General features: G+C 44.3%; 1 pseudogene; it reads right to left on the minus strand.

Annotated features, from left to right (window-relative positions):
- Positions 1-476: 476 nt before the first annotated feature.
- The window catches only part of LOC122939471, a 58581-nt pseudogene continuing 34593 nt past the window's right edge, over positions 477-24464 (minus strand).

Genomic DNA, 24464 nt, shown 5'->3' on the forward strand with positions numbered 1-24464 from the left:
TTATTTTATTCTTGGAGACGTGATTCCAGCATCTCTTGCCAGTTCCCTTGCGATCCTCTTCTTGAACCTGGCTCTTCTCTCTACTGCAATTCCATATTCATCAGCTTTTAAAAGTGCCTGCTGAATTGCATTTTCGACTAGGTGACGGCGCTCCTCACACAGAAAAGGTCTTAGTGTCTCAAGCTTTGCCACCACTTTATCGAGACTTAAGCCCTTAGTCTGCAGGTACTGCTGTGCATCATCAACTTCCCTCAGTACATCAGACCAGAAGTGCAGGTAGCAAAGAAAAGTAAAGTCACAGACAGCAGGTAGAAGACCTTGTGCTGCTCCTCCTGTGTCCATATTTTCACAAGGTTCACAAAGAGCTTCAAGTGCCGACACAAACATGTCAAAAATTTTCTTTTACTGGCTTAACTGCAGCATAATGAGCACTCCAGAGTGTTGTGGATAGTCTTTTTACTGACACTCCAGCATGGTCAATTAACACATCCCATTGATGTCTGAAAATTGTCTACAGAGTACCAAAAAAGGTCACGCAAGATGCATTTTTTAGCAAAAGAGTGCTGACCACACAAGTTAAGGGAATGGTCCACACATCCATTAAAAAGAGCCTTCCTGTTTTTTTCCTTCAGAATGAATTGTACACCTCCATGGATTCCAGCCATAGTAGCAGCATTATCATAACCCTGAGAGCGGCACATCATTATGTCTAGTTCATCACTTTCTAGTTTTTTAAGAATGTCAGAACTGAGGTCAGCAGCTTTTTCCCCTTTAAAGGGAAAAATCCTAAAAAAAAACGTATTTTACCTCAACTTTCCTGTTGGTGATGTGTACATATCTTCAGACATCTGATCAGTATGAGATACATCAGGTGTGCTGTCAAACATGATGCCAATGTACTTTGCAGACTTTATGTCCATTACAATCTTCTCCTTCACATGCTTTGCCAGGACACTTATAAACTCATTCTGAGTTTGTGGTGAAAGATAGGAGACAGACACGTTAACTTTACAGGTGTGCCGCTTTAACCTAATTAGGTGTTCCTTTAGTACTGGTTAATACTTGGAAAGCATCTCAACCATCTCAAAAAAGTTGCCTTTATTCAAAGAAGACTCATCTTCCTTGTGGCCATGAAATGCCAGATTCTGCTTGGCAAGAAACAATGTGCTATTCAACAATCTGTGCAAAATGTCCCTCCACTTTTTCTTCTCAGTCTCCATCCTAGAAAGAGTTTGGGCATCAATGGTTTCATGCAGCCTCAGTCCTGCTGCCAAAGTTTTCTACTTTTCAAGACAGTATAAGTGCTCTTTGGATGTCTCATGATTATATACTTTCTCAGGTCTCAGTTTCCACCACTTCTGAAACCCAGTGACAAATATATGTGTATCTGTAGTATAGATGTCAAAGAGTCGGCAATAAAAGCAATATAAATTCCCGCTGACAGGTGAGTAAACCATCCATGTCCTCAGAATTATCTCTCCATTTGGCATGACCTTGTAAAACCACACTTTTTGACGCACCTCTCCCTTTGCTGAAGCTTTTGCATCGGGCCTTTTTGTGACACTAAAAGGACCATCTTGGTTCTGGAAAGAAGCACTTCCTTTTTTCCCAATGTCTACCTGGAAATGACCTGGAACCAGTATCTCCCAGAAGGACAGATAAAATTTGCAAATCTTTCTCCTTAATTGCACTCATGTCTTTCATAGTATCAGGACTATGGCTTGAGTCACTTTCAGCACTCTCTTCTGCTTCCAATTCTGTCATTTACATTCCTTGCTCTTCTGCTTGATATACTTCTATTTCCCCGCCTTGCTCTTCTTCAGATTATGATATTTCCACTTCTTGCTCCTCTTCAGAAAGCTTTCTAGCAAAAGCATCAGAATAATCAGCTTGATCAATTGGCGCAGTGTCTTTCGATGAACCCTGGCCATCATCTGGTCTTTTGACATACTTGAGCATGGATCCAGCAAGGGTTTTGATTGATTTAATTTTTGCATCTTTTGTTCTCATTTGCTGGTATCCACTTGGCCTCTTTGACTTATGCACTCCATGTGGCATGGGTTTTAGACTTTGTTTTCTGAAACCCAATTGAAAAAAACAGGACAGAATAAAAACATATAATTTGTTTCTTGTGCTTCTCATATGTTGCTAACGGTATGGATAAACCATATAATATGGATAAACCATATAATATTGTCCCTTGGTTTAACTTTGTGGTATCAGCATGCAATTTTTGTTGTGGTAAAACTGGAAAAATCATTGTACATATTTTTTTCATAATAGATGGCAGAGGTGCAGTAGACATCGCTTATCTAGATTTTAGTAAGGCTTCTGACACTGTCCACATAATAGACTTATCAATAAACTGCAGTCTTTGAGCTTGGACTCCCATATTGTTGAATGGATTAGGCAGTGGCTGAGGGACAGACAACAGAGGGTTGTAGTCAATGGGGTATATTCAGAGCAAGGGCTTTACCAGTGGGGACCTCAGGGATCTGTACTGGGACCTATTCTGGGGGATGTTGCTGGTGGATGATGGGGGTGCTACTGCCATAGGGGGGCATCCGTTAGCTCAGCAGACCCCACCCCCCAAAGCTTAGAGCCCCAGCACCCCCTTTCCCCCCTGCTGGCAGCAGCTATTCTAAGTCAGGTGCACCCCACTTTCGCTGGCTGGCTGGCTGGCTGACTGGCTGACCGAGACACCAAATGCTGTTCAATTTAATTTGGTGACCGCTTCTTCGCGTGGTCATTGTGTTCTGACCTGTGTGGACGAGTCACGTATGGGACGTCCATCAAGCTCCGCCCTGCCGCCGCGGCACTGCTGACGTCCCTTCACGTCCTTCACTGAGCCTGCCGACCGACCAAAGCGGTAACGGGGGGGGCTTGGATAGTAAACAGACCGCTGACGTGGGGGATCGCTGATGGGGGTGGTGCTAGCAGTCAGATTGCTTACCCACTTACCCCATCAGACTGGTGTCACCCGGTGCGGCCCGCACCCCCCTCGCAATGCCGCTGAATAAGGTCATTCATTTTACCCCAGAATGGTTCTACTTTCCTACACTTCCAGAACCAGTGCATCACATCTGCTATATGTAACCTGAAATTAGGACATTCCTGTGGTGTACCCAACATGGAGGCAGACACAGTTGAGGGCCTGATGCTGAACTTCTCTTGTTCCCAACATAAATTCGCAGCATTTTCTAACAGCCATCACTAGGTAGGAGAGTTCAGTACAATAAAGAAGATTATTTATAGCTTCCATTGATATAAATAGTATATACTGTATACATTCCTGCGCACTGAGTTCCCCCTAGTGGCGGCTGAAGGCAGAGAGTATTATAATATACTGTGTGAAGGGAAGCAGGAGATTTATTAATACATCTATGCCAGTTCTCTGATTTAGATACATTAAGGAACATAGTGTTCAGAATGAGCATCATATTTATGAAGTACCTGTTCCACTTTTCAATTTTTTTTTAAGTATCTAACAATTTAATTTGTCAGAAATCTGGGGTGTTGTGCTCCGCGTTCTGCATTGCCAGAGAGTGCGTAACACACGTGTCCTGTTTAAGTAGGACAGGGGAGGCCCATAAGTTTTGCTATAGGGCCCTATGAGATCTGTGTACGCCCCTGTTTTTATCCGTGTATAAAGTTTTCCAAAAGCAAATTATATACCACAAAGTTTATTGTTATTCTACTTGAATGTTAACCCCTCTATACCAGCCAGATCTGGCATTAAATGGAGGATGGCATATGTATTTTCTGTTTCCTGGACATCTCATTGTGTCTGCAAAATCTTGAAAATCTGCATTACCCATTGTACCTTTTCTGGTGCTGTGACAGTTTGTTTTTGGGAGAGATGCTAGTACAATACCACTGTGAACGTTTCAACATTCTGTCATCTTCTCTCTTGGATCAAGATGAGTTGAGTTGCCAATGCCTAAATATGTCAAGCATAACCGTACAACTACATTATTAATGAATTGCTCAGTGTAGCCCAGAAGAAAAATTTTGCAAGCAAAATGTACATTTTGGGAATATTCAGCCAATAGTTTTCAGTTCTTCCTCACTGACAAGTAGTTATCTTAGAAAATTGTGCTATATTTTACCATTTAGGCTATGTTCACATTAGTGTCAAAGGTTTTGTCCGGGGTCTCCATCACAGAGTTCATCAAAATAGCAGAGAGAAAAGTCCTGCATGTATATATATTACATACAGTATTTACTTCTTTATTTTAAAAGTTTTACTATAAACACCTGGAAACCTGAAAAGTAATGGTAAAAATTTCAACCAGATGGCCAGTATAGTAAAACTATAGCCAATCAGGTTGCCTATATCCTAGTAACAAGCCTTTCATCAGTTGCTGGTCAAATGGTGAGGAACTAACCAATGAATAATAAAAACAATGGTAATACTGTAAATGTCTGTGTACATAAAAAACACTAATTTATGTACAGGAAAACTGCTATCAGAAAAAACAACATGAAAGTAAAACATTTTTTCAAAAGTCTCATTAAGACCATAAGGGGTAAGGCCTCATGCACACAACCATATGTATTATGCGGTCCCCCAAAAACTGATCTGCAAAAAATACAGATGACGTCTGTGTGCAATTCGTATTTTGCCGAACGGAACAGCTGGCCCCTAATAGAACTGTATTATCCTTGTCCGTAATGCGGACAATAATAGGACATGTTCTATTTTTTTGCGGAACGGAAATATGGACATATGGAAATGGAATGCACACGGAGTAACTTCAGTGTTTTTTTTTTTTTTTGCAGATTCATTGAAATGAATGGTTCCGTATACGGTCCGCAAAAAAAAGGAACAGACACGGAAAGAAAATACGGTCGTGTGTATGAGGACTAAGGCTGGGTTCATTCGGGCGTCACGTTTTGGCTCCGGATGCGTCCCGGGTGCATTGCGGCAAACCTGCGCGAGTAGATACGCAATTGCAGTCAGTTTTGACTGCGATTGCGTTCCGTTGTTCAGTTTTTATCGCGCGGGTGCAATGCGTTTTGAACGCGCTTGATAAAACACTGAATGTGGTACCCAGACTCGAACTTCTTCACTGAAGTTCAGGTTTGGGTTCAAGGTTGTGTAGATGTAATTATTTTCCCTTATAACATGGTTATAAGGGAAAATAATAGCATTCTTAATACAGAATGCTTAGTAGAAGGTCAATTGAGGGTTAAAAAAAAATTATAATTAACTTACCTCCTCCAATTGATCGCATAGCTGCCGGTCTCCTCTCTTCTTTCTTCAGGACCTGTCAAAGGACCTGTGGTGACGTCACTGAGCTCATCACATGGTCCATCACTACAGTGATGGACCATGTGATTGGACCATGTGATGTGACGTCACCACAGGTCCTTTAGCCGGCAGCTCATGATTAAAGAAGTAAGAAGAGATTGGCAACTACGCGATCAAGAAGAGGAGGTGAGTTAATTTTATTTTTTAACCCTCAATTGACCTTCTACTAAGCATTCTGTATTAAGAATGCTATTATTTTCCCTTATGACCATGTTATAAGGGAAAATAATACAGTGAATAGACTTTCATCTTAGCAACCGTGCGTGAAAATCGCATTGCATCTGCACTTGCTTGCGGATGCTTGCGATTTTCACGCAGCCCCATTTACTTCTATGGGGCCTGCGTTGCGTGAAAAACGCACAGTATAGAGCATGCTGTGATTTTCACGCAAAGCACAAGTGATGCGTGACAATCACCGCTCATGTGAACAGCCCGATAGAAGTGAATGGGTCCGGATTCAGTGCGGGTGCAATGCGTTCACCTCACGCATTGCACCCACGCAGAAATCTCGCCTGTGTGAACCCAGCCTAAGAGTCTGCATTTTAAATATCCAGTACACCCACCCCCCTTTGTTTTAAATCCCAGTGTTCTGCTTGTCAATATGTTCAATCGGGGTCTGAAGAAAGTCAGAAAAATTACATTTCTGGTGCATTGCTGCATGTCTTGACATTCAGTACTATGTAGAGGAAAGACATTTGTCACATTTACCATGTGTTTGTTCAATCTGTTGTGAAAGGTCTGAAATGGTTAGCCCTACATATGGAAGCCAACATTTGCATTCTATCATATATAACAAAATCTGAGCTGTAGTTTGAGAAAATTGCATAAATAGAAAATTGGATATAAACTAGTGTTAGGCGAGCATGCTCGGCCGAACACCAGTTCGGCTCGAGCATCGCTATGCTCGGCCGAATACCGGTGTGCTCGAGCGCGATGCTCAAGTCTCCCCCCTGCGAGTTTGTTGCCTGCTACGCAGCCAATAAACGTGCAGGTAAATACTGGCAGTCACTTATATGCTGTAGCCATGTTGGCTGCTGGCATTACAGTGATTGGCTGGCCGTAAAGTGTCATCGGGTGCTATATAGACCTGAAGGTTTTTCAGGTTCGCCTGCCATTAAAGTGAATGGGGCCCGCCGCGAACTTGCGGTTCGCGAACATTTGATCGCGTTCCCACATCATCCTGGCCGATGTTCGTCCATCACTACGGATGAGGACAGCGAAGTCTTGTCTGTTGGAACTCTGGCTCACGTGGCTCACTTTAAGTTACGCTACCTTTCCCGTAACCCTCACGTTGTACGCATTTTGGCCAACACCGATTATTGCTTGTTCACCCATCTCGACCCCTAAAAAGAGAACTTCTTATCTCTCATTCCTGTGGTGGAGAGGACGAGCAAAATGGTGCAATACCAGAAGGTCCTTGTGGAAAAATTGCTCCAAAAATATCCAGCTGACAACGCTGGCTGCAGAGTACGTAGTTCCTTGAAAAACAAACTGAAATCTTTTAGGTGAAGGGAAGAAAACAAAACAAAAAAACTAAAATAATGTGGTTGCATATGTGTGCACACCCTCTTATAACTGGGGATGTAGCTGTGTTCAGAATTAAGCAATCACATTCAAAATCGTGTTAAATAGGAGTCAGCATACACCTGCCATCATTTAAATGGCCCAAATAAAGTTCAGCTGCTCTAGTTGGTCTTTCCTGAGATTTTCTTAGTCGCATCCCACAGCAAAAGCCATGGTCCACAGAGGCTTCCAAAGCATCAGAGGGATCTCATTGTTAAAAGGTATCAGTCAGGAGAAGGGTACAAAAGAATTTCCAAGGCATTAGATATACCATGGAACACAGTGAAGACAATCATCATCAAATGGAGAAAATATGGCACAACAGTGACATTACCAAGAACTGGACGTCCCTCCAAAATTGATGAAAAGATAAGAAGAAAACTGGTCTGGGAGGCTACCAAGAGACCTACAGCAACATTAAAGGAGCTGCAGGAATATCTGGCAAGTACTGGCTGTGTGGTACATGTGACAACAATCTCCCGTATTCTTCATATGTCTGGGCTATGGGGTAGCGTGGCAAGACGAAAGTCTTTTCTTACGAAGAAAAACATCCAAGCCAGGCTACATTTTGCAAAAACATATCTGAAGTCTCCCAAAAGCATGTGGGAAAAGGTATTATGGTCTGATGAAACCAAGGTTTAACTTTTTGGCCATAATTCCAAAAGATATGTTTGGTGCAAAAACAACACATCACCAAAAGAACACCATACCCATAGTGAAGCATGGTGGTGGCAGCATCATGCTTAGGGGCCTTAGTTAAGCTAGAGGGAATTATGAACAGTTCCAAATACCAGTCAATATTGGCACAAAACCTTCAGGCTTCTGCTAGAAAGCTGACCATGAAGAGGAACTTCATCTTTCAGCATGACAACGACCCAAAGCATACATCCAAATCAACAAAGGAATGGCTTCACCAGAAGAAGATTAAAGTTTTGAAATGGCCTAGCCAGAGCCCAGACCTGAATCCGATTGAAAATCTGTGGGGTGATCTAAAGAGGGCTGTGCACAGGAGATGCCCTCGCAATCTGACAGATTTGAGGTGTTTATGCAAATAAGAGTGGGCAAATCTTGCCAAGTCAAAATGTGCCATGCTAATAGCCTCATACCCAAAAAGCCACGTGGCTGGTAGATGCTTATTATATTCCCCAAAACTATAGGGACACTACCTTTAATGAGGATCACCATACCCTCATACACCGACCAGCAGAGGAACATCAATCCCTCTGCAGAACTGCATCCCAATATCGTGGGGTGACAGCCTATAAGATCTTCTTAACTTGCAAGAGCTTTTTACGGCGGGGTCTTTTTTCACCTGCGGTTTCATATTTTGTTTTTCTTCTGTGTACCGTCTTCCCCTGAAGAGTCGACACGGCAGAAGCGTGCCACGTCGGGAGGTCTGAAGTACTTACTTCTAGCACTAGGGATCAGGTCCTAGATAGGGACAGGTATCCGGACGGGGTCGCCCCTTTCGGGGCGGATGCTCTCTGTAGATAGGCAGTATGGAAACCCCCCTTTTCTAGAGTCAGATAGGGCACAGCTCCAAAACTGCCTCCACAGACACCACGCCGCCACGGGACGTCCTCCTGTCCTGGCATAACCCAAGTCAAGCGGATTACCCCTCCCATCACCCAAGTCAAGCGGATTGCCCCGTATTAATCCTAGTCATTTGGTTGGTCTGGTAAGTCTGCTTGCACCCTCACAGGTGTAGCAGATTCCTTTTCTAACTACCAGCATTGGGGTACCAGGTTTGGACCCCTCCATTATGTTTGTTATGTTGATGCATCTTTGTGGTGTATTTTACTGCATACTCAATTAAAAGTTATATTTTAATAACCATATCCCCCCCCCCCCTTCCTTCTTAGCGGGCCCTTTGGTGTTGAATCTTGGAATATTATTGAGGCACCCCTAATTTTGAGCCTCATCTATATTATCGGTATTGAGTTCCGTCACAGGGGCTCAATACCGAAAAAAAAAACGCTTCAGTTTTATCCAAATGCATTCTGAAAGGAAAGCATTCCGTTCAGTTGGCATCAGGTTGTCTTCAGTTCAGTCACTCTTATGGAGCATTTGCCGTGATGACGGATCCGGCATTAATTTCCATTTATTAAGACTGGTGTCTGAAACGTTGGTCTTAATAAATGTCCCCCTTTATTTGAGGCTTTCACTACCATTGAATTTTTTGTGACTGATATTTTGGAATACTTATATTTTACTGCCTGTTTTTTCCCCCCAAAGAATCACAGCTACATCTGCATGACTATATAATAAAAGTCTTACTTCATTGCTCTCAGATGGCTTTATTCAGTGTTCCCCCTTCTGTTCAGCAACATATTTCAAGTTGTTGGCTAGTAACTGGAATCTCCAAAACTGTGACAAACATGTAGATTTCCAAAACAGTAGTCAATATATTTAATGGATCAAAAAACTGAGACTAGAAATGCTGGGCAATGGGAACTCAGCCAGCAAACAGAAACATATCACAAGCTAAATCAAACTACATTTACTCTTCGTGGAAGGAGCAGCTGTATGCTGGAATTACAGCGCAGACTAGGACTCCTGTTCACATAGCTGTCTGCATTGCCACCTGCTACATAAATTAAAGATATCCACCAGGCTACATGTTATACTTTCTAAAGCTTTGCACATTCAACCCTGATGTTCAGCCTGTTTTGCATGCTACACGCACTTGTCCCTATACTTTTATGCCTAATTGTGCAATAGTATTGTTCATTTACATTTTCTCTTTGCATAGATAGCTCCACACAGGCCGCATGCCATGGTACTACAATGACAGGATTGTGCAACGTTGCTCTGCCCCCAGCGATGACTTGCTCTGCTGCCATACTGAGTCACTTCTTCTGCGGTGTATGTGAAGCTAAGCTCTGACTTGAGACCACAATATAATGTGATGACACAATATCCAGTCACATCACAGATGCTACCAGGTGCCTCCTAGCCTTAAAATTGCAGGATAATTGAGCTTTTCAATTGTCTGTCAGTGGATTATCACAATTTATCGCAAAAGATGGAATCTTAGATGAGAACGTGACATTTTCGCTCCTGTCATCTGTGGGAAGAACCCATAAAGGGGTTGTCTCACTTCAGCAAGTGGCATTTATCATGTAGATAAAGTTAATACAAGGCACTTACTAATGTATTGTGATTGTCCATATTGCTTCCTTTGCTCGTTGGATTCATTTTTCCGTCACATTATAAACTGCTCGTTTCCATGGTTATGACCACCCTGCAATCCAGCAGCGGTGGCCGTGCTTGCACACTACAGGAAAAAGCACAGGCCTCTCTGGTGGCCGGGACCGTGGGGCCACACATAGGCTAGTGCTTTTTCCTGTACTGTGAGAGCACGGCCACCGCTAATGGATTGCAGGGTGGTCGTAACCACGGAAACAAACAGTATATGATGTGATGGACAGATTAATCCACCCTGAAAAGGAAGCAATATGGATAATCACAATACATTAGTAAGTGCATTGTATTAACTTCCTCTACATAATAAATGCTGAAGTGAGACAACCCCTTTAAGGGCTGTTTCACAAGGACAAACCCTGTCTGAGCACCCGATCAGTGCACAGTGACATCTTAGAGTAGGATCACCCCTATAAGAGCTTCTCCCGCATTGGTGGACACAGGGAGTCTCTGCATTACCTACATTTTCTACAAATATATGCCAAGACATGGCTAATCATGTGCAATAATCGATTGATCGCAATCTTGGATTTTTTTTTTATTAAGGTTTACTGCAGGTAAATTTGTTCTTGCTCATTATTAAAGGGGTTTTCCGAGATTTTGATACTGATGGCGCGAGCCATGGCCTTATATATACAGCGTTGGTTGAGAAGGGGTTAAACAAAGCTATGAAGACTGTCAAGGGCAACATAATGACTGATATTAAGAGAGAACGAAGCATTGACTTTACCAGACACATGAACACATTGAATGTGTGTAGGGCATGCGTAAATAACACAGCAGTCATGTTTACAGAGTGGGAGTAGTGCGGAGGAGAGACTTTATAGCAGCAGGTATAAAATTACAGTCAGACTCGGAGTCAGATTAAATCCAAACAGAAACTGATGAGAGTCAACAGGCTTAACTCTGGAATGTAGTCAGTTCTCTGGGAAGATCCAGGAACATCAAATAGAAAAGCAACTAAATAAAACGGCAGCTTTAGGAAGGTGATTTATAGGGTTTCCATTTTTAGCCTTAAGCTGATATCCTTAAAGCTAGAATGTTTGGCTGAGTTGTATGTATCAAAGGTATTTTAGTAGAAATATATTTGAAGCTGCATTTTCAGCAGATGGAGTCCCCTGAACCACCCATCATGCATCATTTATTCCATTACAAGGAGAATTCTGCAGAACTGAGGTATCTTCACGTCAAAGCATTGAACTTTCAAATGGATTTCATATAATAAACATTGTGTCCTTCAAGTGAAAGAAGTAGATGAGTTCACTCCAGTAAGGGCTCTTTCACACTTGCGTTCTTCTGTTCCGGCATAGAGTTCCGTCGTCTGTGCTCTATGCCGGAAAAATAGGATTATCCCCATGCATTCTGAATGGAGAGAAATCCGTTCAGGATGCATCAGGATGTCTTCAGTTCCGGACCGGAACGTTTTTTGGCCGGAGAAAATACCGCAGCATGCTGCGCTTTTTGCTCCGGCCAAAAATCCTGAACACTTGTCGCAAGGCCGGATGCGGAATTAATGCCTATTGAAAGGCATTAATCCGGATCTGGCCTTAAGCTAAACGTCGTTTCGGCGCATTACCAGATCCGACGTTTAGCTTTTTCTGAATGGTTACCATGGCTGCCAGGACGCTAAAGTCCTGTTTGCCATGGTAAAGTGTAGTGGGGAGCAGGGGAGCAGTATACTTACCGTCCGTGCGGCTCCCGGGGTGCTCCAGAGTGACGTCAGGGCGCCCCACGCGCATGGATGACGTGATCGCATGGACACGTCATCCATGCGCATGGGGCGCTCTGACGTCATTCTGGAGCGCCCCGGGAGCCGCACGGACTGTAAGTATACTGCTCCCCCGCTCCCCACTACTACTATGGCAACCAGGACTTTAATAGCGTCCTGGCTGCCATAGTAACACTGAACGCATTTTGAAGATGGAGCCGTCTTCAAATGCTTTCCGTTCACTTGCGTTTTTCCGGATCCGGCGTGTAATTCCGGCAAATGGAGTACACGACGGATCCGGACAACGCAAGTGTGAAAGAGCCCTAAAAGAGTGTTACGCTGTTTCCACACCTGCATGGGAGGTCCTCTAAGGAGCCTTTGTCAAAGATTGAGTCAAAAATGTTGGACAAAATAGTGCAGTCTGGTAAAATACTGGACAACGTGATGGAAACGTGACAGACTCTGTTATAGTCAATATCTTTCCGATCTTTTATTTTCATTGTTCTGCAGAAGGATCTACAAGAAATATTGTTCCCAGTTAATATTTTGATTCTTTATATAATTTTGTATCAAATAATGGTAAGAGATGAGCAAATCAGTTTTTTTTTTTATTTCTCAGAAGCTTCAGTTAATCCAAAAGTTTCTATGATCAGAAAAGAGAGAATATGAAGAAGGATCACACACAACCTCGGGCAGAGGCTCTGCCCCTGTGGGCTTGCCCATAATGCCTCACAGGGGGCCTCAGCCAGTCATGAGGGACTATAGGTGTGATTCACTGATGATTCTGTGGACATGTCATTGCCACTAGAAAGCATTCTAACCAGGAAATGCATGTGTTTTCTGGGGTTATATATAGGAGAGGATATGTGATATGTAGGGTATGTGACAGTGATTTTAAAACACAGAATACAGATAGGTTACTGTCAGAGGATGTATTTCTTATTAATATGAATCACCCAATCTTCATCACATAATTCACAATTACAAATCTTACTCTAGTGTGTTTCACAGTTAGTAGAAGACAATACATTGTTAGATTTGCAATATTAATTGTTGCATAGATTTTAGACAGTGAGTCAGAATCAGTGTGATACTGTGTTACTTATAGTGCTGAGCCAAAGTATCTGAAGTGGACTTCAATCCAAATTTCAGGAAAAAATTGATTCGTCATAAAGCTGAATTTCCTTGCGCTTTTAGTTAATTAATCCATTTTTCCTAAATTAGTAACATAGTACATAAGGCCGAAAAAAGACATTTGTCCATCCAGTTCGGCCTGTTATCCTGCAAGTTGATCCAGAGGAAGGCAAAAAAAAACTGTGAGGTAGAAGCCAATTTTCCTCACTTTAGGGGAATAAAAGATTCCTTCCCGACTCCAATCAGGCAATCAGAATAACTCCCTGGATCAACGATCTCTCTCTAGTAGCTATAGCCTGTAATATTATTACACTCCAGAAATACATCCAGGCCCCTCTTGAATTCCTTTATTGTACTCACCATCACCACCTCCTCAGGCAGAGAGTTCCATAGTCTCACTGCTCTTACCGTAAAGAACCCTCTTCTATGTTTGTGTACAAACCTTCTTTCCACCAGACGCAGAGGATGTCCCCTCGTCACAGTCCTGGGGATAAATAGATGATGGGATAGATCTCTGTACCGACCCCTGATATATTTATACATAGTAATTAGATCTCCCCTCAGTCGTCTTTTTTCTAAAGTGAATAACCCTAATTTTGATAATCTTTCAGGGTACTGTAGTTGCCCCATTCCAGTTATTACTTTAGGTGCCCTCCTCTGGACCTTCTCCAGCTCTGCTATTTCTGCCTTGTTTACAGGAGCCCAGAACTGTACACAGTACTCCATGTGTGGTCTGACTAGCGATTTGTAAAGTGGTAGGACTATGTTCTTATCACGGGCATCTATGCCCCTTCTAATGCAACCCATTATCTTATTGGCCTTGGCAGCAGCTGCCTGACACTGGTTTTTGCAGCTTAGTTTGCTGTTTATTAAAATTCCTAGATCCTTTTCCATGTCAGTGTTACCGAGTGTTTTACCATTTAGTATGTACGGATGACTTGCATTATTCCTTCCCATGTGCATAACTTTACATTTGTCAGTGTTAAACCTCATCTGCCACTTATCTGCCCAAACCTCCAATCTATCCAGATCCCTCTGTAATAGTATACTTTCCTCATCAGTGTAAATTACTTTACACAGTTTAGTGTCATCTGCAAAAATTGATACTTTACTATGCAAGCCTTCTACAAGATCATTCATAAATATATTGAAGAGAATAGGGCCCCAATACTGACCCCTGAGGTACTCCACTAGTGACAGTGACCCAATCTGAGTATTTACCATTAATAACCACCCTCTGTTTTCTATCATTGAGCCAGTTACTTACCCACATACAGACATTTTCTCCCAGTCCGAGCATTCTCATTTTATATACTAACCTTTTATGTGGTACAGTGTCAAATGCTTTGGAGAAGTCCAGATATACGATATTAATTGATTCGCCGCTGTCAAGTCTAGAACTTACCTCCTCATAGAAACTTATTAAATTAGTTTGGCATGACCGATCCCTCATGAAGCCATGCTGATATGGCGTTATTTGCTTATTTCCGTTGAGATGCTCTAAGATAGCATCTCTCAGAAAACCTTCAAACTGTTTACCCACAACAGATGTTAAACTTACCGTCCTATAGTTTCCAGGCTCTGTTTTCGGACCCTTTTTGAATATTGGCACCACATTTGCCATGCGCCAATCCTGTGGGACATTCCCTGTCAGTATAGAGTCCGCAAATATCATAAATAAGGGTCTGGCTATGACATTACTTAATTCCCTTAGGATACGGGGGTGTATGCCATCCGGTCCTGGCGATTTGTCTATTTTGATCTTTTTAAATCGCTGATGTACTTCTTCCTGGGTCAGACAAGACACTTTTAATGGGGAATTTATTTTTACATTCTGCATTTCATCAGTGAATACATTGGAGAAAAAAATATTTAACAGCTTTGCTTTCTGCTCGTCGCTCTCTGCGACTCCCCCCTTATTACTCTTTAAAGGGCCGACACCTTCAGATTTATACTTTTTAACATTTATATAATTGAAGAACATTTTAGGGTTAGTTTTACTCTCTTTGGCAATTAATCTCTCGGTCTCTAGTTTGGCCGCTTTTATTTGTTTTTTACATGTTCTATTTTTTTCCTTATAGTTTTTCAGTGCTTCCTCACTACCCTCCTGTTATAGTGATTTATATGCTTTCTTTATGTCATTTATTGCTTTCTTTACAGTTCTATCTATCCACATTGGTTTCTTTTTGTTCCTTAACCTTTTATTCCCATACGGTATGTACCTCTCACAATGAGATTTTAGGATGTTTTTAAAGATATCCCATTTTGTGGCTGTATTTTTATTTTTGAGGACTTTTTCCCAGTTAGTTTGGCCTATGGCCTCCTTTAGTTGGCTAAATTTAGCTTTTTTGAAGTTTGGTATTTTCGTTCCTCCCTGTAGAAACGCCCTGTACCTCTTTTGAATGATAATTGGAAGGTTATTACTTTATGGTCAGTATTTCCCAGGTGTCCCCCAACCTGCACGTCTGTTGTTCTGTCAGGCCTATTAATACTAAGTCCAGTATGGCCGTCCCTCTAGTCGGGTCCTGAACCAATTGGGAGAGGTAATTGTCTTTGGTTATTGCCAAGAACCTGTTTCCCTTATGAGATATACAAGTTTCAGTTTCCCAGTCTATATCTGGGTAGTTGAAGTCCCCCATAATAACCACCTCATTATGATTTGCCGCCTCATCTATGTCGTTTAGTAGTAGGTTTTCTGTGGACTCTGGTATATTAGGTGGTTTATACTAAACTCCTATTAGTAATTTATTGTTGTTTTTAGCTCCATGTATCTCTACCCACAGTGACTCCACATGTTCATGTACCTCACTTATATCTTCACGAAGTGTGGGCTTTAGACAAGACTTTACATAAAGGCAAACCCCTCCTCCTCTCCGGATTTGACAATTCTTTCTAAACAGACTATAACCTTGTACATTAACCACCCAGTCATAGCTATCATCCAGCCATGTCTCAGTTATTTCTCACTATGTCATAGTTCTCCTCACACATCACTAATTCCAGCTCCCCAGTTTTACTAGTCAGGCTACTGGCATTAGTATACATACATTTGAGAGGTTTATGTATATTTTTTACCCTACACCTTTCCTTCTGAACTGTTCTAGTCCCTCCTTCCATTCCTCCCCCAGTCCCACTACCTTGCCCCCGGTCTCTATCTTCCCCTCCTATAATGTAATTTTCCTCCCCCCAGTCCCTAGTACTCCTCCAACCTTCTAGCCATCTTTCTCCCCAGCACAGCTGCCCCTTCCCCATTCAGGTGCAGCCCGTCCCTATGATAGAGCCTGTAGCCGATAGAGAAGTCGGCCCAGTTCTCCAGGAACCCAAACCCCTCCTTCCTACACCAGTTCTTGAGCCACTTGTTAATCTCCCTAATCTCCCGCTGCCTTTCTTGTGTGGCTCGTGGTACAGGCAGTATTTCGGAAAATACTACCTTTGAGGTCCTTGCCCTAAGCTTTTGACCAAAATCCCTGAAATCATTTTTAAGGACTCTCCACCTACCTCCAACTTTTTCATTGGTTCCGATACAAACCATTACCGCTGGATCTTCTCCAGCCCCTCCCAGTAATCTGTCAACCCAATCCGCGATGTGTCGAACTCTAGCGGCAGGAAGACAGCACACTGTTCGGCGATCACGGTCTTTGTGACAGATTTCCCTATCTGTTCCCCTAATAATTGAGTCTCCCACTACCAGCACCTGGCTGGCCTGCCCTTCTCTCCTGGTTCCCTGCTTACTGGAGCTGACATTCCCCTGACTGGCAGAGGAAGTGTCCAGCTGCAGCAGTGCCGTCCCTGGACTGACATCCCCCTCATCTGCCAAACGTGCAAACTTGTTGGGGTGTGTTAGATCATGGCTAGCCTCCCTGGCACTCTTCCCTCTACCCCGCTTTCTAACTGTTACCCAGCTAGCTACGTCACTTTCCTCAGCCTCCTCTCTGTCACCCTCCCCCTCATCTACCCCAAAGAGTGCTTGCTCGGTGAGAAGCAAACTCTTTTGCAAATTGTCAATGCCTCTCAGTGTTGCAACTTGCCCGTTTAGAGACTCGATTTGCGATTTGAATGGGTAATTTGCTCACATCTTGAACAAAGATATACACCCTTGAACGGCAGTTCCAGGACTGCATACATCATGCAAGATGTGCACTGGACTGCGTTGTCAATTGTGCAACACATACTAAATGGGGATTACAACATTAAAAAAATAAAATAAAATTGATGGCTGAAATAAAAAATATAGCATTTCACCTAATCCACTTGCTCGCAGAGAGGCCGTCTGCCCCTGTCTTGATTGAAGAAACCTGCCAAAGGACCTGCGGTGAGAGGGATGATATCATTGAGCGCATCTAGCATGATCAGGTGGTGATGTTATCACACTCGCCACAGGTCCTTTGGCAGGTTTTCTTCAATCATGACAGGAGCGGATGGTCTCTCTACGAGCAAGTGGATAAGATGAGTACTATTATTATTTTTGAACCCCTGGTTAACCCCTAAAAAGCTGAATGTGAATCACAGATGCCGTGATCATTGCTGAACGTGTTATCTGAGGGGTTAAATGAAGAGGGGCGGTGCAGTCGTCATTCCCCATCATTGCGCCCCCTCTATACAACGGAAATCAATTTGTGACAAAGTAATTTGTAATGAATTGAATTTATTGTCGAAGTACGGCAAAGCCGCCAAATTAAATTTTTCTAAACTTCACTCATCTCTAGTTACTTAGGCATGCTAGCAGCCGTTCTTCAAACAATTTTTCAAATTTAATTGAATAAATCCTTTTGATGGCAACCATTGCTGCGAGTGCTGCTGCAGCTAATGCTGTTCAATCCAATATCTGATTAATGTAAAGAACCCCTATTCTTTATGACATCATACACAATAAAATATCTTCTACAACAGTGATGCCCAACCTACGGCCTGCGGGCCAAATGCGGCCCCCAATCCGTGTCATGCGACTCGCGCAGTGACCGGACTTTACCAGCGCAGGGCGTGCTGCAAACGGCACAGGCAGCAAAGCTATGCTGCCTGTGCCTGCTTTCTCCCCGCCCAGCGCTGCCTCCTGGCAAATTTATTCACTTGCACTTGCCTCTGTGAAATTGAAGAGAAGCGCCGTAATCTTGCACAGGCGCACTGGCAGAGGCATCGAAGTGCACATGCGCCGTCTTCCTGGCCTCTGCCAGTGCGCCTGTGCAAGATTACGGCGCTTCTCTTCAAATATCACAGAGGCAAGTGCAGTAAATAAATTAGCTAGAAAGCGGCTCTGGGTGGGGGGGGATATCTGTGGACGACACTGAGGGGGGGGGGGATATCTGTGGGCGACACTGAAGGGGGGATATCTGTGGATGACACTGAGGGGGGATATCTGTGGACGACACTGAAGGGGGGATATCTGTGGACGACACTGAGGGGGGATATCTGTGGACGACATTGAAGGGAGGATATCTGTGGACGACACTGAAGGGGGATATCTGTGGACGACACTGAAGGGGGATATCTGTGGACGACACTGAAGGGGGGATATCTGTCGACGACACTGAAGGGGGGATATCTGTGGAGGACACTGAAGGGGGGATATCTGTGGAGGACACTGAAGGGGGGATATCTGTGGACGACACTGAAGGGGGGATATCTGTGGACGACACTGAAGGGGGATATCTGTGGACGACACTGAAGGGGGGATATCTGTGGACGACACTGAAGAGGGGATATCTGTGGGTGACACTGAAGGGGGGATATCTGTGGACGGCACTAAAGGGGGGATATCTGTGGACAACACTGAAGGGGGATATCTGTGGATGACACTGAAGGGGGATCTAGGGAGGGGTGTGGGGATGTTGGGGTGGGAGGTCCTGGAGGGGTGTTTGGGTGGGAGCTCTGGAAGGAGTGGGAGATAAGGGAGGGGGGTCCCATAAATTTTTTGCTATGGGGCCCAGTAATTTCTAGCTACGCCCCTGATTATCAAGATTGGGCGGGCACTAGAGCAATAGAATGCCCTGCTGTAGGAGAAGCGGCGGGAGATGAAAGGAGGAGGGGCCAGCTCCTGGTGGTGTCAGGCACACGGCGCAAGCATGGCGGTGGAGGATCTGACTGAAGCCTAAAGACCAGACATCAAGGTAGACCTGCAAAAGAAAGTGACAGCTGCCTGACTGAGCTTCTCAGCCAAGTTATAGCCTGCCCCTTAATGAAGCAAGCGACCCAGCGACTGAGGCACAATTTCAAAGTAAACAGTGCCACACTGCCAGTATCGCAGTTAGGTAGGGAGTGCAGACTGTGGTATTTTTCTTTATTTAAGACCCGGGCTTGTTGACCAGAGGGGGAATTTTCCAGGGGGGAGGGGGTCTAATTTGCAAGTTGCTTCTAGGGCATGTAAATGGGAGCCCTAATAGGTAGTGACAGTCTGTGGGAGAAATGGGGATTATTACTGTTGTGGCCAAAGCAGAGCGTGCAGGCTGGGAATTTTAGTAGTACTACTCACTGTGCATATTATTTTCCACCTAGGCCCCCTACAATAATAATCCTCCATTATTAAGACGCTTAACCCTTAGGATACCAGAGGTTTTTTTGTTTTACGTTTTCATTTTCCTTCCTTATTTTCCTAGAGCCATAACCTTTTATATTTCCGGTCACATAGCTGTATGAGGGCTTATTTTGAGCGGGACAGGTTGTACTTTCTAATGCCACCATTAATTATGGTACAAAATGTAGTGGGAAGCGGTAAAAAAAATTGCCCACACACGGCATTAGTAGGAAGCCCGGAAGCGCAATCTTCTGGGTTTTTGTGCATTTAGATGCCGTGATCTCGCTTGATCACGGGATCTCAAGCCATTAATTACCGTGATCGGCATTAGTGCCGGTCACAGTAATTAGCCAAAGGTCTCTGCTGTATGAAACAGCAGAGACCTGCCGGCCATGGCGCCCGCTGCACTTGCGAGCAGGCGCCATGTTTACACATCGATCCAGCGTCGTACATGTACGACACTGGTAGCGAAAGGGTTGATAATTGGTTGATAATGGAGGATTATTATTGTTGGGGGCCTAGGTGAAAAATAATATGCACACGCTAACACAGTATTGGGGGTAGCTGCAGGATGACAGTGTTGAGGCACCAGGAGGGAGAGGCCAATTGTAAAGCGAGGAATCTAAAAATGTTTTCTGCGATAAACTCGGCAGAGACAAGACGTGGCTAATAGAAGGTATCATGACGGTCATATCTCAAAATAAAGACGCTGAGGAAAGTCTGCATCACAGGAGAAGTCACCGGATGTAACAGGTATGGTGCTGTATTCTCCTGTATATTTCATAGCCATGTACGTTATGTCCATCCATATACTGTATCTGTTTTGGGGGGGTGGATATAGAATTTGGCCCACACTGCCGAAGCCTGGTCCCAGACTTCAGGTCACCCTGTGTGTGTTCTGAATTCTGGGGCCTCACACCCATCTACTACATTATCTGTACTCAGAGAGTTATGACTGTGTTATCTGTGGTGTTACGTAGGACTGCAGGTTACATCTACTGCGTTAATTGCAAAAAAAGGGGCGTGGTCACAGGTTGGGGGGGCAATACTTGGCTTGCCCTGGGTGCTGGCAACCCACGCTACGTCACTGATCACTGGTGACACTAGGGAGGCTTGTCCCCGTCCCCACCTGCCATTGGCTGCTCTCCCACGACACTGGATGTTTTCATCCGTGCATGGGGAGAAGCTGCAACGGTGGTGCGGGGACCAGGAGCGGCGCAGGGAGTGGGGAGCCAGGTAAGTATATTGAATGTTAACTGGCCCGGCATATGGGGGGACATTTTATCGGATTGGATAACCTGTTTAAGGGGTTGGATGCAACCAGAGGAGATCTCAGAGTGTCAAACATGACTTTTAAGGGCAGTCAGGGCGCTTTTTATTCTGATCAAATGTATTAGGACTTAATTAAATCTGATGAGCCACTTAACAGAACCCGGGTGACAAATTTGGAGAAATTCACTTATTTCTAATAATGGTAATACAAAATATATATTTTTTTTTATAGAATTTAAAAAAGTTTCTCAAATGATGCTCAAAAATGCATACAGTAAATTACATGCAAATAAATAGCTATTTCCATTGGGTGACAAACGAAATATACAAAATAAAATGAGGAAAGTATTATGTAGCAATATTGTCTGCGTGTTCGTTATAGTCCAGTGGATAAAGCCACATAAAAATTTACTTCAGCAGACAGTCTTTTAGTTTCATTCATTTACGGTACATCTTTTACAGATTTTTATTTTGCAGGGAGAAAATGTTCTTTTCTCCTGGTATTCATGATCAGTTAAAAAGTTATAGCCAGCTCCTTCATTATTGAGCTCTTTCTGAAACCTCTTTGCATGAGATCATTCTTCTCACTTTCTTATAAAAAAAAAAGCTTCATTGCTTGCCCAAAAATTTACTGATAACTTCCAGATATTAAAGGAGTTGTCCGAGTTATTTTTTTGTTTCGTTGTATGTTTCTAACCAATCAAATGTAACAGCTTTGCCATGCACTTACTGTATCTGTAGTTGCTCCTTTCTCAGATTTCACTGAGGGTCACATGACCTGTGATGTCAGCTTCTCTCCCTGCTCTGTTGATGATTCATGCATAAGCCTGAAAGACCATATGTGTGTCTGTGCAAGAGAGGTCATTTCACTGTGCTAGCCACGCCTCCCTTCACTGCCGTCTGCTGCTGTCTGCTCTCTCCCTGGATTCTTAACCCCTTCAACCCCTGAAGACCTCCCAAACTCAGGCCTCCAGCTTAGCACACGGCTTAGATCCCAATCCAGCGATTGTCAGAGCTCCTCTGTTAGAGAGAGAGAGGTAATTACCACCAGCTGACACTGTTGGCTGGGTTTTTTATATAGGCCAGTCAAGACCTGGCCTGGAACGTCGGGAGTCGTCCTGGATCAGCTATTACAGCTATACTAAATAGCAAGGTGTCAAACAGCAACTGCTGCTCACACATGAAAACTGCCTCTTACTCCACCAAGGCCAGGAACCTTGGTGACACATACATTCCATCAACGACGGTCCCTTGCGCCTTCCTACATTCCTACATACCTCCCCCTTTGTTCAACCCTGAGGGGGTGAACACTTGCCAGACAGTGTACCAGGACAGGGCATCCAGGTTTCCCTGCAAGCAGCCTGTTCTGTGTTCCACTGAGAACTTGAAGTTCTGTAATGACAAGGACCATCTGGTGACCTGAGTATTCCTCTCTTTGGCCTGGCTAATCCACTTGAGAGGGGAGTGGTCGGTCACCAGACGGAACTTTCTCCCCAACAGATAATAGCGGAGATATTTGAGTGCCCATTTGATGGCCAGGTGCTCTCTCTCCACTACACTGTACCTGGTCTCGGCTGGGGTGAGTTTGTGGCTCAGGAAAACAACGGAATGTTCCTCACCATTGATTTTTCTGAGAGAGTACAGCTTCGAGGCCTACTTCAGAGGCATCGGTCTGTACCACAAACTCCCTCTTGAAGTCAGGCGTCACCAAACCGACTTCAATGCGGAAAAAGCCTCTTCCGCCTGGTCATTCCAGCGTACCATCACAGACTTCCGTCCCTTCAAGAGCCCTGTCAACGGAGCCGCTAAAGTAGCTTATATTGGTACAGTCTCTCTGGTGTTATTAAGGCAGTTTTCTTTTTGGCAGCCTCCATCAAGGGTACCTGCCAGTACCCTTTGGTGAGGTCCAAAACATAAAAATACCAGGCTTGGTCTAACCTCTCAATAAGCTCATCCACCTGAGGCATGGGATATGCATCAAACTTAGAGATCTCATTTAGTTTTCGGAAATCGTTACAAAACGAGAGTGTCCCATCCGGCTTGGCATTTTAAGATTAGCCCACTCACTTTTAGACTCCTCAATGACGTCTAGCCTCAGCATCATCTGCACTTCCTCTGAGATGGCTTGTCGCCGAGCCTCGGGTACCCGGTATGGTTTTAGCTGGACTTTTGCCTGAGGCTCAGTGACAATGTCATGCGGAATTGTGGAATTTCGTCCAGGGAGATCCGAAAACACATCTGTGTTCCGGCTAATAAACTCCCTGACCTCCTGATCCTGCTTAGAGGAGAGGCTGTCAGCAATTCTTACTGTGGCAGCCGCTTCCCTTGCTTCAGACAAAGGGGCCGAAACCGCTTCCTCTAGAAAACCTGACCGCGGTCTGTCTTCAATACAGGTTTCCCTATCTTTCCACGGTTTGAGTAGATTCACATGCTCCAGCTTTAGCCTCCCTGGCTAGTGTACCTTGTAATTTACCTCTCCAATTTTTTCAAGTATCTCGTACGGCCCCTTCCATCTGGCCAAGAACTTACTGTCCACGGTCGGCACCAGAACCAAAACCCGATCACCTGGGTTAAAGATCCAGACCCGAGCCTGCCGATTATAGATCCGACTCTGGGCTCGCTGAGCGGCCTCCATATGTTCCCTGACAAGAGGCAAAACGCCTTTTATACACTTTTATGCGGAGTGGGTTTCTGTTCCCACGCTTCTTTGGCTACGTCCAACAAACCACGAGGATGTCTTCCATATAGCAATTCAAAGGGCGAGAACACAGTAGAGTCCTGGGGTACCTCTCGCACAGCGAACATGAGATAGGGCAGAGGAAAGTCCCAGTCCTTCCTATCTTTAGATACCAACCTTTTTAACATGGTTTTTAGTGTTTTCTTCAACCTTTCAACCAGACCGTCCATTTGCGGATAGTACACTGTTTGATATGCAGCAACTTACAGAGTTCCCTCGTGACCTTGGACATAAAAGTGGTCCCCTGGTCAGTCAGAACCTCTCTAGGAAGCACCACTCGGGAGAACATCTCCATTAGCTCCTTAGCTATAAATTTAGCCAATGTATGTCGCAGTGACACCGCCTCCAGGTACAGAGTGGCGTAGTTTAGGACGACCAAGATGTGTTGGTGTCCTCTAGCGGACTTTGGTACTGAGCCTATAAGGTCCATAGCGATTCGCTTAAACGATACCTCGATATTCGGGAGAGGTACCATGGGACTGTGGAAAAGATGCTGGGGGCTAGTTGCCTGGCAGGTCGGGCAAGACTTACAGAATTCATCCAGCTCCCTAAACACACTGGGCCAGTAAAACCGTTGTAGTATCCGGTCCTGTGCTTTCTGCATTCCCAGATGACCCCTGAGAACATGTTGATGGGCTAACTCTAACACGAGTTTGTGATAAGCCTGGGGCACCACCAATGGGTTCAATGGGTTCAATGGGTTCACCATGCAATTGGTTTACCCGATACAACATATCCTGATGAACCACAAAACGGCGGAACACCGATTCTGCCACAGCTTGTTGTGGTTCACCATCTACTATTAATACATTTTCCCAGGCTCGGGATAGGGTTGGGTCCCAGTGCTGTGCAGTCCCAAAATTATCCACGGAGACATTGAGGTCTGCCAGCTCAGGCCCCAGTGGCAAGTCCTCCACGTCTCCCACCATTACACTCAGTGGGGTTGTCCTCAACTATTCCACCAAAGTGGCGGTCACCCTTACTGCTGGCCCTTCGGCCCCGGGTTTCTAGGGTTCTGGCCTCC

The sequence above is a fragment of the Bufo gargarizans genome, chromosome 5, assembly GCF_014858855.1.
Source record: "Bufo gargarizans isolate SCDJY-AF-19 chromosome 5, ASM1485885v1, whole genome shotgun sequence".
NCBI classification, from domain to species: Eukaryota; Metazoa; Chordata; class Amphibia; order Anura; family Bufonidae; genus Bufo; species Bufo gargarizans.